This window comes from Aphelocoma coerulescens, chromosome 1A (assembly GCF_041296385.1).
Source record: "Aphelocoma coerulescens isolate FSJ_1873_10779 chromosome 1A, UR_Acoe_1.0, whole genome shotgun sequence".
In the NCBI taxonomy this organism is placed as follows: Eukaryota; Metazoa; Chordata; class Aves; order Passeriformes; family Corvidae; genus Aphelocoma; species Aphelocoma coerulescens.
Genome location: NC_091014.1, coordinates 20,176,912 through 20,189,384, shown reverse-complemented (window position 1 = coordinate 20,189,384; position 12,473 = coordinate 20,176,912).

The following is a 12,473-nucleotide window of genomic DNA, read 5'->3' as shown; positions in this document are numbered from 1 at the left end:
ACAAGCCCATGAAAGAGAAATGTCATGTGGTTTATAATGATTCTGCCTTATGTTATCAAGAAATTATTGAGCTACTATCAGAAACAGGAAAATTAGTCAGAAAAATGCTACAATATGTTGTGCCCACTCTGATATTTTCTTCTAAGCCTCCATGTACAGGCACAATCAAGTGCTGTCTTTGATGAAATTTGCACTCCCTGCACTCTTCAGAAAACCAACATAAACCTTCAGACTTCTATACACAATATGCTTTAAAACATACAGAATTTTTTAATATGATTGCATCATTGCATTTTTAATGAATGATTTTAAGAAATTGTGAAAGAGTAAGCAGAAAAATTGCCATAAGTAGTTTGATAGCAAAAAGGGGATTATAACTATACTGTGTCTTATTGCAAATGAGGTGGTTTTCTAAATCTTTAGGGTAAGGATTGTGTTGTAATCTACAGCCATAGTTCCATAAGTCCATAATACAAATAAATTGCATTAGTTAAAGTACAACAGAAATAAGTTAATAGAAAAATCAAACAGATAGTAGAAATCTCTGCAGAAACATTTAATGTAGAATTTAAATGGCTGCTGAAACTGTTAACATTCACATTGGAAAAGGATGGAGAGCCAATGTCTATATATAAAACAGGACAATAATGAACTTCAATTATAATGGTATATACATATATTGAAATCCCCTGCACTAGATAAACTATTTTGAATGTGTTATAACTTCAAGTATTTTAAGTTGTGAAGAGAATGAAGAGGATATATGGAAAAAAAGCATGGTGCAATGTTTGATGCTGAGATCCTGTGCTGCTTCTGCATGCATAATATGATAGTAAAAATCTCCATATTAGATGACGAGGGTGGATGAATCAGCCTATGGAAATGGACAAGCACAATTGTATGTAAATACAGATTCAGGACAAAAATAGTCTAAGAACAAGCATAGATAATTAATATAGCATTCTTCTCCTGTGTGATCTCTTATGGCTCATGATTATTTTGCTAAAATCATGTAGCCAGGAGACCTGACTGGATAATCCAACATGTCTGAATTCTGAAATTGCTGCCCAAAGACTGTTTGATGTGTCACAATGAGTAATTGTTGACTTTCTGTTCCCAGTATTATGAAAGGAAACCATTGCTTCATCCTCTACTATAAGGTCTTCATACCTGCTACTTTGCTGACTAATGGATCATTTTTACAGTTACTTGTTTGTCACAACTCTAAATATTCTATATGTAATTAAACAGCTTAAGAATGTCTTTGTTCAGAAAGAAAACCTTATAATTATTGTAAACCTTTTAAAATATGCCTAAATAAATATATCATTATGATTACAAATATAGAAATAAGTTAAAGGCACATGTGGTATGGGGAAATCAGATAACTATCTTTCACTGACATTCAGTGAGAACTGCATGCTGTAACTCTGGTTCCTGACATCTCACCAAGCTGATATTAAAGCTAGTCATGAGGAAAAACTTTCTGATAAAACACTGAAAAAGACTGCAGGACAGCTGAAGTAGACTGCTGGCTGACCTTTATTGTTGGAAGTTGCACAAACCTCTGTCTCCATGACCTAAGATGATCCTGTATTTAGACATAAGGATAAATTAAACAAACTTCCATTGTCTCTACCCTATAAAACTGCAATTTTATTCATTGAAATATATTTTTATAACTCAAGTTCTATAGGCTGAAGGCTGAGGAAGAAACTTATATTGAAGAAAGTAAAGATAACACATTGCAAAGCTTATAAACAAGAATTATTTTACAGAACAAAGTATAGAAGAAAAGAATACTAACACTGAAATTTGTTGAAATAGTTCAGTATGTTAATGATCACTAGGATTATTTTAGATTTTGAAAAAATAGTCAAGTGTTACTTAGCTAATGGCTATATCACCTTCTACCAGTGATAAATATGGGGTAATACCTCTCCAGATATTCACTTCTCTAGGATGAATGAATGAATGATTCAATTAAATTAATCTGAATGAAACACCAGAAATTTTAACTGAAATTGAAGACATGGAGAGAAATACTTATAATACAACTATATTGTTAAAGTACAAATCTGTACATAGACTTTCTTTTGTTGAGAATAAGGACTCCAGTGAATAAAAATGACATTATTGTATTGAATTTAATGATGTTTTCATTACAGGTTTCTACTGAGAACATGCCATCCATTGAATATTTCCTGCTCTATTATTTGTGGTGAAAACTGTGATAATCAAAGATATTTATATCTTTCTGCACTAGAGGAGATGGATGGTTACCAAAGCATTTTTGCAGCTATCTTTCATTTCTGAAATATCTAAGAGCAGCTACATATACACAAATGCTAAGTTAATGACCTGGACAATGGCAATGATAATAATTGCCATATAACACTATATACTATCACTATCATGGCAGCTGTATGACAATCACGAGACTGTGTGCCTTGTGGCATCCATGTTAACCACATGAGGTCTGGGGAACTGAATCTGATTCCTTTCTGATGATCACATTAAAGAAGAAAGAAACCTGATGAAAGTGCATGAGTGCAGCTGTGATGGAATCTGAATTGTCTTCAACATGCAAAAATATAACACCACACATCATTTTTGCTCTCTGGAAGACTATTATGATGGAGCTCAAGCTCATGGACCAAATAACCTCAATGGACTTCTTTAGGGATAGTCCACAGACTAAGTAAATTATATTTGTGTGTATCAAAAGACAGGAAAGATGTTGGGTATTGGGAAGAGTGGGACCTGGCATGAAATAAATTATATGGAATAAGGGATGGATACTGTCCTGGTTTCATCTGGGACAGAATTAATTTTCTTCATAGTAGCTGGTAAAGTGCTGTGTTTTGGATTCAGTATGAGAATAATGTTGATAACACATGGATGTTTTGGCTCTTGCTGAGTAGTGCTGACCCTAAGTCAAGGGCTTTTCAGTGTTTCCTGTTCTGTCAGTGAGCAGGTGCACAAGAAGCTGGGAGGGACCGTGGCCAGGACAGCTGATCCAAACCGGCCAAAGGGATATTCCACACCACAGACTACTCCTCAGTATATAAACTGGGCGTGGAGTTTGCTGGGAGAGACTGATCATTGCTGGGACACGGGCTGGGCATCAGGCAGCAGATGGTGAGCAAATGTATTGTGCATCACTGTTTTCTTGGGTTTTATTCCTCTCTCCCTTTCCCTTTCTATTACAATTATTATTAGTATTAGTATTTTTATATTTTATTTAATCTCAATTATTAAACTGCTCTTACCTTAACCCAAGCCTTTTACTTTTTTCTTATTCTCCTCCCCATTCCACCAGGGACAGGGCTGGGGTAGTAAGTGGCTGAGTGATACTTAGTTGCTGGCTGGGGTTAAACCATGACACCTGGATGATTCATAATTGATGTCCTTTTGCCTTTTAAATTTAAGAAGGATGAGCAAAGAGAGATTCAACAAAGCAGGTACTTCAAAAAGGGAAAAAAAAACATTACAAAAGTAAACTATTGATGTAAAAACTACATCTGTGTGACTCACAGTATGAAAATCAGTATAAAACACTTTATGACAGTGTTTCAATGATACCCACCTCAAAAACATTTTCAAGAATGCTGGAGAATATTACTGAGATTAAAAAACATTTTTGCCTTAGATATGCCTTCACTTGGAAAATATGAACCCATGAAAATTGATAGAGTATGTATATTTAGGGCGAATAATGGAATCCACTAATAGTGAATTTCTGTCAAATATTCTGTAAGAATAAAGGACACATATCCATCACAAGCAGGAAGGAAATAAAGAAATGAGAAAAAGAAAGAAGGGAAGAAAATACAGGGAAAGAGGGAAAATAGATAATAAGATAAAATTAAAACTTTTAAAATCACATATATTTGTGAAGTACTGATTAGAATCTGTGACCACTAGTTTCTGAAAAATATGGTCACTTCAGGGCATCTCTATTTGAGGATTATACTGTTAATTTAGAACAAAGTATTGTGCTTTCCTATATGCAGATGGGCTCTAATTCTTTTACATTCCCTTGATCCTGCTTCTGAGGTGAAAATATCTTAGCAGGAATTGGTGACCAGAATACCTCTAGACTGTCTGGTGCTAGCATCATAATCTTAAGACAATAGTTTCTTCTGGCTCAAAACTGGAATTGTTATGAAGCAGTTTGTTAAAATGAATATTCTGAATTATAAAGGGTGACCTGGTCAAGCTATGTTGCCAGTGAGATATTAGTCTCTTATAAAATCTACATTATTAAGTTTATATTAGAATAAGATACATAAAATATTCAACAGAAAATAATTTATGTATGTCAGTGTGTGTGTGTATTTACAAATGGTTTTATAGACACTACACAAAAAGATTTAACATATGATCATTAAATATAAAAAATTACTTTAAAATATGGAACCAAGATAACTAAGTACCATTGAATTACTTAATCCCCTAATTGCTTCTGGCAATTTTACTCAAAATATGTACCAAATTGAAAGCATTTATGTGATATACAGGTTTAAAAATAATTGTTTAAAAAGGCACCAATAGGCTAAGAAAAAAAGTGAGATAAACAAGGTTTTGAAAATTTGAAATTCTGTGACAATTTAAATATCTTTCAACATTCAGAAACTCTTGGAACTTTGCTTTCAATACCCTGAAAAAATCCAGCAATGGTGTAAAAGCTTCTTTTGTTTTTATTCCTTTAATACTGAAACTGCATTTGTGTTTCATACTAACTTTCATCAACCACATTAAAATAAAAGAATTGATATTGAATTATAGTGATGATAGGATATATGAGGTTGTTTTCATTATTTCAGCATTTACTGTTACTTCGAAAGAAATTACATTTGAAATTACAAAAAGTCAGTTATTTGAGGAATTCTAGAGTTAACTCTGTTTCCTCTATTCCTAAAAGCCATCACAGTAAAGACTATTTTATATCTTTTACTTCCCAGAGTTTCTTGATAGAACACAGACTGAATTTGCTTTGTTAACCATTTATACTTTCCAAAATACAAACACCTTTGTGAGAAGTGCTCCTGTTGGTGACTCCTTGCAGTTTTTTAGACCCCTGGGGGACAGGTTTTCACGTCTCCAATAATTATATGTGATTTTATAAAAGTGACTGACTTCTTGACTTCCTGTGTTATTTTCTTTTATGTGATATAAATAACCTAAGTCATGTCACATAAAGCACCTGTAACAACTGGAGAAGAGCAATTCAGAGGTAATGTGACACTTTTTGAATTAATTGTCTGTAACAGGCCTAATCAGAAGGTCCTGATAAAAGGTATTGTTTTTTCCATTTATTCTGATTAGTGCTAATAGTGTATGTAATGCATTAATGAAGAAATGTCCTAGAAACAACAGCTAATTCTTGTATTACTATGTCCAGCAACAGCAGAATTAGTGTCCTGAACTCTGTAAGTCTATCAAGCTACAGACATCTCCAGAAGAATCAAGGCCAATATAAATCACTTCTGAAACTTTTAAGAAAGCCAAGGACGAGATGCTCTGATGACTCTTTTAAAACTTGGAACTGAGAAATTCTTGGCTCAAAATGCTGACTTTTAGCCAAGTACTGCACAGTAAGTTTACTTTTTGGCATGCTATAATCAACTCAGAAAAAGTACAAGGTGAACATAAAGAAAAGGTTGAGGTAAAACAAGGGGAAGAAAAATAAACAGTTACAACTGAGAAAAAATCTGTAGAGTTCAAGATGTAGTGGACATTTTTTTCTTAGATGAAGAGACTTGAAGTTAGAAAAGCCATTCTTTTATAAAATTTACAGATTGTACTTTGTGACAGACTTAAGTTTTATGCTTTGTAGCTGTGTGAATAGACACAGTCCCCAGGATCTGAATTAAACTGATGGTGATTTTCAGTGCTATATTCCAATAAGTTTCGATTGTTTGACACACAATGTCAGCGGACATCAGAAGTGGTAATGTGTTTAGTCTGAAAACAAGCACGTGAGAGATACCTGATCCCTGACAAGGCAGAAAAGCTCAAGCAACAAATTCTGGAACAGAACTGGGACCATGAGTTACTGTTTGTTTAAAGTAAGTGAATGGGAATTATCCTATATTCAGGATGAAATGGAGCTATTGGAAAAAAATCTGAAATTTAATAATTGTAGTGCTCAAAGAAATAGGGACAAAAATGTGCAAGATTGCAAAATTGTGGACTGGATGACTTAAATATTTTAAAGACATATCTGATGTATCTTGCATTAAAAGTTTACCATGATACAAATATAACTCTCAGTTATAGTGCTCTCATATTTTTATTTTGGGAATACACATAAAGAATGTATGAACTTCATGAATTTTTTTTTTATTATATGTAAATGGGAAAGCCATGTTCCAAATTCTAGTTACATGGTTTATTTTTTGGATATATTTCAAAGGATTGGTCTGTGAACTTGATTTCAGAAATATATATGGTCTTAGAGCTATGAGTGTCTGTTAAATTTTAAGTTTTCCATCATATCTTGCAAGCAAGAAATGGAATTCTTTAAGGCATCTGGATGGTCACACCCAGGGGGTAGTTGATCAATGACTCCATGTCCTCATGAACATCAGCTGCAAACGGTGTCCCTTAGGGGTCCACAGTGACCAGCACTGTTTAATGTCTTCAACAGTGAAACAGACAATGGGATTGAGAACAGTCACAGCAAGATTGCAGATAACACCCAGCTGAGTGATGTGGTTGATATGCCGGAGGGATAGGATTTCATCCAGAAGGACCCTAAAAAGCTGTGAGAAATTGGCCCATGGAATTTCACAAGGTTCAACAAGGCCAAGTGCAAGGAGCTTCACCTGGGTTGGGGCAACCCCCCATTATCAATACAGGCTGGAAGATGAAGGGATTGAGAACAGCCCTGCCAAGAAGGACTTGGGGGTGCTGGGGGATGAGAGGCCGGACATGACCCGGCAATGTGCACTTGCAGCACAGAAAGCCAAATGTATCCTGGGCTGTATCCAAAGCAGCGTGGCCAGCAGGGCGAGGGAGGGGATTCTGTCCCTCGGCTCTGCTCTGGTGAAACCCCATCTGCACTGCTGCATCCAGCTCTGGGGTCTTCAGAACAGGAAAACCACAGCTCTGTTGGAGCAGATCCACAGGAGGGATGCAAATACCATCAGAGACCTGGAATACCTCTCCTCTAAAGGAAGGCTGAAGGAATGGGGGCTGTTCAGACTGGAGAAGAGAAGGCTCTGGGGAGACCTTATTGCAGCCTTTTAGTACTTAGAGGGGGCTTATAAGAAAGATGGGGACAAACTTTTTAGCAGGGCCTATTGTAATAGGACAAGGGGTAATGGTTTTACACTGAGAGAGAGTATATTTAGATAAGAAATAAGGATGAAATTTTATATGGTGAGGGTGATGAAACACTGGAGCTGGTTGCCTAGGACACTGTAGGTGTTCCATCCCTGGAAACATTCAAGATCAGGTCGAATGGGACACTGAACAACCTGGTCTAGTTGAAGACATCTCTGCTCACTGCAGGGGCATTGGACTAGGTGTTCTTTAAAAATCCATTCCAACCCAAACTATTCTATGATTTTATGGTTCTATGATTCTATGACTAACACCTAAAATACAAAAAATATATATGGCAAGATATAGAGATGTGATCATTATTTCAATTTTCTTATTATTCAGTGAGTTCCCATTTGACACTCACAATTAGCATTGATAAAGGACAGCATAGTGTTAACACTGCCAAAGTGGAAATATAATTTTATTTAAAATTGGTTTTATTAAAACACTTAATTTGAATAAAAACCTGGCCTTACTCTGTGATGCCTTAGGTTTTAACTTTTATATTTTTCAAATCCTATACTGCTTAGTGTGTAACTCTGAAGTTTCTTGTAGCCTGTTAATTTCTGCTCTCTCATGCTAGGTAGACATAACAAAGCCTCTCTGGGCCTGCTCTTCAAGGACACACAGACCATCCTAGGCCCAAAAAGTATAAACCAAAGAACCTCTACAGGGGGCAAGCTGAGGGGAATTACATCATTAAACTGAAGCTTTAATTGGAGAATTAACCCTGATATGCAAATGAACCAAACCTATAAAAGTGTGAAGAACTCGTGACCTGTTGTCCATCTTGGGGTCCATCTTGGCACTTGCCTCTGACTTCCCAGGGTGTACCTTTGAAGGCCTTTCAAATAAATACCTCTCCTTATTCCCTTATTCTGTCTAGTCTGTTTCCAGGAGGCCTCTCAAGGCATCAGTATGTGTCTTATTAAAGACAGGGTGATTATGGGCCTGACTCATTCAATCTTCCATCTACATATAACCTCATGTTCTCAGCTCTCACAGAGTGCATGGTTTACACAGAAATGCAGAGAGATGGCTAAAATTTGAAAAGGAGGAGGCTCTCCTGTTACCTTGAGGAACCTGCATTTCAACAGATGTTTATAAAAGAAATGATACTATTGTCTTCACTCATTATTGCAAAAGCACTGTCAAACTTAAACAGAAAAGCAGGGGCTACAGAATTCATATTCAGTGTTACACCTCTCCCAGGCAATACGAGAACAGGGAAGTAATTGAGCTTCTTTGATATACCACACTTCACACATCTTGCCTCCTTGCAAGTCAAGAAGACTTGAGCTGTTTGCTGTTTTCTTTGAGTCAGTTCTCCAGTGTACAGTAAATTCACTGTGATGTCTGTGAGGCCACCGTGCCTCAAAGACTAACGAAAGCGAACAAAATGAAGATCTGTTCCCAAGTCTTCGTGTGGATGCTGAAATGAGCCAAAGCTGTACAAGGAAAGAAGAAAGAATATTAAGTATGCAGAAGAAGGAACAAATACACAAGTTCAGCATTGGATGACTGTCTTGTACCATGTTTGCATATCCCAGGATTTTTCGGTCTGTATGTCATGTTAGGATATGTTAGAAAGATACATGTAACAAGTACAGACTAGATCAGTGGAAAACCTTTTAAATGGCTTAGATTTAAATTATTACTTATGCATCAGTCTATTTCTTCTCTAACTTAATAAGTATTGATTGGTTCTGTGTACTGAAATCAAATAGACTTTGGGAAGATATTGATGTCTTTTTTCTGAAATATACAAATTGGTACAGCTGATATCTAGACTTAAGCCTTCTTATCAGCAGGTACTGAAGAGATTTTCATTGTTATTTATCTCTTCCTCTATGTACAAATTTCTTACTGAAATCAAAGCAAGGACTTAAAAACCAGCTCAGAAAGAGTGGCAAAATTTAGCCCCATGTTTGTAAATATATGTCATTTTTTAGAAGCAGAATTTAAAGGCAGGAAAATTTACTGTTTTAATGAGTCATTTGACAACACAGGGCTCAGTAAAGCAATTAACATATGAAGCATAGAAAAAATGCACACAATTAGGAAGACAAACAATAGAATAAAGACTATCTCCTCCAGAGTAAAGTAAGCTGCAATTTCCCTGCTACCTGAATTTGGTACACTACTGAAGAGAGTACTGAAGATCTCCCTAATGAAGGAAAATCATCAGACCATAAGGAAAATATATAACATCTGCTCCATTAAGAATGACAGCTATAATTCTTTTAAACATAAAGGTTTAGCTTGAACCAAATAACTTACTTTCACTCTATCTAGAAAACATAATCCTACTGCTTCTTAAAAGCCTGGGTGAAATTTAGCAGAATAAGCACACTTTAGCTCATTAATGCTTTAGAAAGACCAAATCCAAATTAAGAGAGAAAATTCAAAATCACAGAATAAACGTAATATTTTAACGCTGGGTTTGCTATAATTTATTCCACGACAAACTAGAGTCCAATCCAAATTGTTCTGTTGAGAGTTCCTACTTAGTTCAGTAAAATTTAGATCAGATCCTTCTGACATAACAGTCTTGCAGCATCAATATATTTACATGTGCACCTCTACTTATCATGTCCTCATACTATATCAATTCCATATTTTCTAACTGGGTAAAAGAATTTTTTACAGTGGTATGCATCCCAGTTCTGTGTTCAATGGACTGTCTTTAAGATTTGTATATTCAGCAGTAGATTCTGCAAATGTTGCTCTCTCTTTTTAAGCATTTCCTGTGAGGAGCAGCACCTCTGACAGTTAATACAGTATCCTAATGGAGCACCAAGTATTGGCTAAATTCATATTTCTGACCAATTAATTTAGTATCAAAATATTACTCTTCTGCTCACTTTCTGGGCCACCTTATACCATGCCCTGACTTGTTGATGTTAGCAAAATTGTATAAACAATAAAACAATATAATCTTTTTGTAGTAATGAGGTGATCCTATAAGAGTTTTTAAATAAGAAAGTTCTACTTGAATTAGGTATGAATATTTCCTTGAATTTCAGTACAGGTCAAATTCATACCGGCACTAGAATTGTCTTTCATAAAAATGCAATTTTAAGTCAAGTTCTTGAACGATGAATATGCTGTAAGAATAGAATGACCTATGTTTTTATCATCTTTAAAATATTTTCTTATCGAATGCTTATAGAAGATGATTGCTTTATTTTTCTTGTTCTTTTTAATTTTTTGCCCCTAAAGAATAGATCCATCTTGGAAGTTTATCGCAAATGTTGAGTTTTATCCTTTTTAATTAGAGGACATAAACAATTGCCTCTTCAGTCTTTGCAGTTTTTTGAACTGCCTTTGAATCAAGATCAGAGACCACAATAAAAGAACTTCCTACTGTACAGTTTTATACCCTTTTATGTGAGATGCTTAAAATGTTTAAAAACAATATTTTTCATTATTTTTTGCACTAAAAAGAGACAAATGTGGGGGTTTGCTGTCGCTTCTTCTCATGTACTTTGCTGGAGGAAAAATAAATTTTCAGCAACAAACATAATTTACAAAAACAATGTTTTGAACAGGGAAAATATTATTCTTCTAATGTTTCTTCTCTTTGTTCAAAGCAAATAATACGTGTACAGCAAAAAAAAACCAAACAGGGAAAATATATATCTGAAGAAAATTGTAGTCCTGTTACTGTAAGCCCACGGTAGGACCCTTTCCCTGCTCCAGATTCCCATTTCCCTTGTCAGCAGCTTGAATATTTTGAGCTCTTGGAGCTGTTCATGCCTTGCATATTTCTTCCTTGTGGTTTTAATTTGCAGGGATCTGGGCTGCTAACGCCGGCGCGGGCGCGGCCGGGCCGGCGCGGGCGGGAGATGAAAGCGGCAGCCGTGTCTCCCGTGGGCGCTCGCCGTGACCTACTTGCAGGGCAGCCAGACACAACACGGGCACCACGTGCTCCCGCCCCGCCGTCACAACAAACCATTAAAACCGGCAGCTTAAGGCTGATTTAAGACCCTCTGGTCTGTAAGTGGTGTCTGACTTTTTTGATCTGCTAACTGATCACAGGTGGATGAAAGGGGATCTCTGGGACAATTAACCGTGAATTCGACAGGTCCGCTGTCACAAAGGAGAGCGGTTAGTGTTTCGCCTCGGAGAGGGTTGAAAAAACAGCATTCAATGATTGTCATGACAAAGACGAGAAAGAAAAGCAGAGGATGAAAACATGGTCAGCTTAATATCCATGCAAAAATTCTGCCCTAAGTGTCACATCCTCCTAATTAAATTCTTGGTTCTACCCTCGATGATGTTGCATTTCTACAGCACAAAATATACTATGACAAATAAAAGCACAGCTTAAAACAGCTGGGAAAAACATTGTGCATAAAAAATCCCTAGTGGTGCCTGAGAAAGTCATCATTTTTCAATAAACTAATGATATCATGCTCAATAAGTTTCGTATTTTTAAAAAAGGATTCCAAACTGACTAGGTTAATAATTAAGGTTATTTCTTCTTTGGTGCCCTCCATGTGATCTGAGTATTATACTTAGCAAAGGTTGAGTAAAGCCACTGAGGCAGGGTGCCCATGGCAACATTTTCATATGTACCTAGCTGAAGTTTCTTGCAATGGAATTACAAAATAATTATTATTTATTAAACATTTGTTATTAGTATTGTTGTTATTATTATTTCATTATTTTGATACGTTATTGATAATTTTGAATAGCATCATTGTACATAGTTGCATCCCAACAGCCACTGAGATAGACAGATTCCACATTCCACCTATAAAAAGGTGTGAGAATTGCTTTTTTTTTTTTTGTCATTGACCATGGACTTTTTCTTTTTTGAAATAGAAAGCTGGTACATGAAGCCAGCAGACAATAGAAATTTATCTCTACTGTATGCTTAAGTACTAAACGAATATGTCTTTTTAGAACTCCTTTATATGGGAATCGATAGGTTTGGGTGAATAGATGACTGCTGCTACCTGTGGTGGGCAGTGATTTATTGGCAATTTGTGAGAAAGGGAAAGGTGTAAAATACTCCATTTCATGTTGGCTTTTTTTATGTATATATAGCTAAAGTAACTGGGAAAAAAATGCTCTTCTCTGGTTTTAAGAATTAAGAATGCATAACACGACATTAACAATAAAAGGGGACA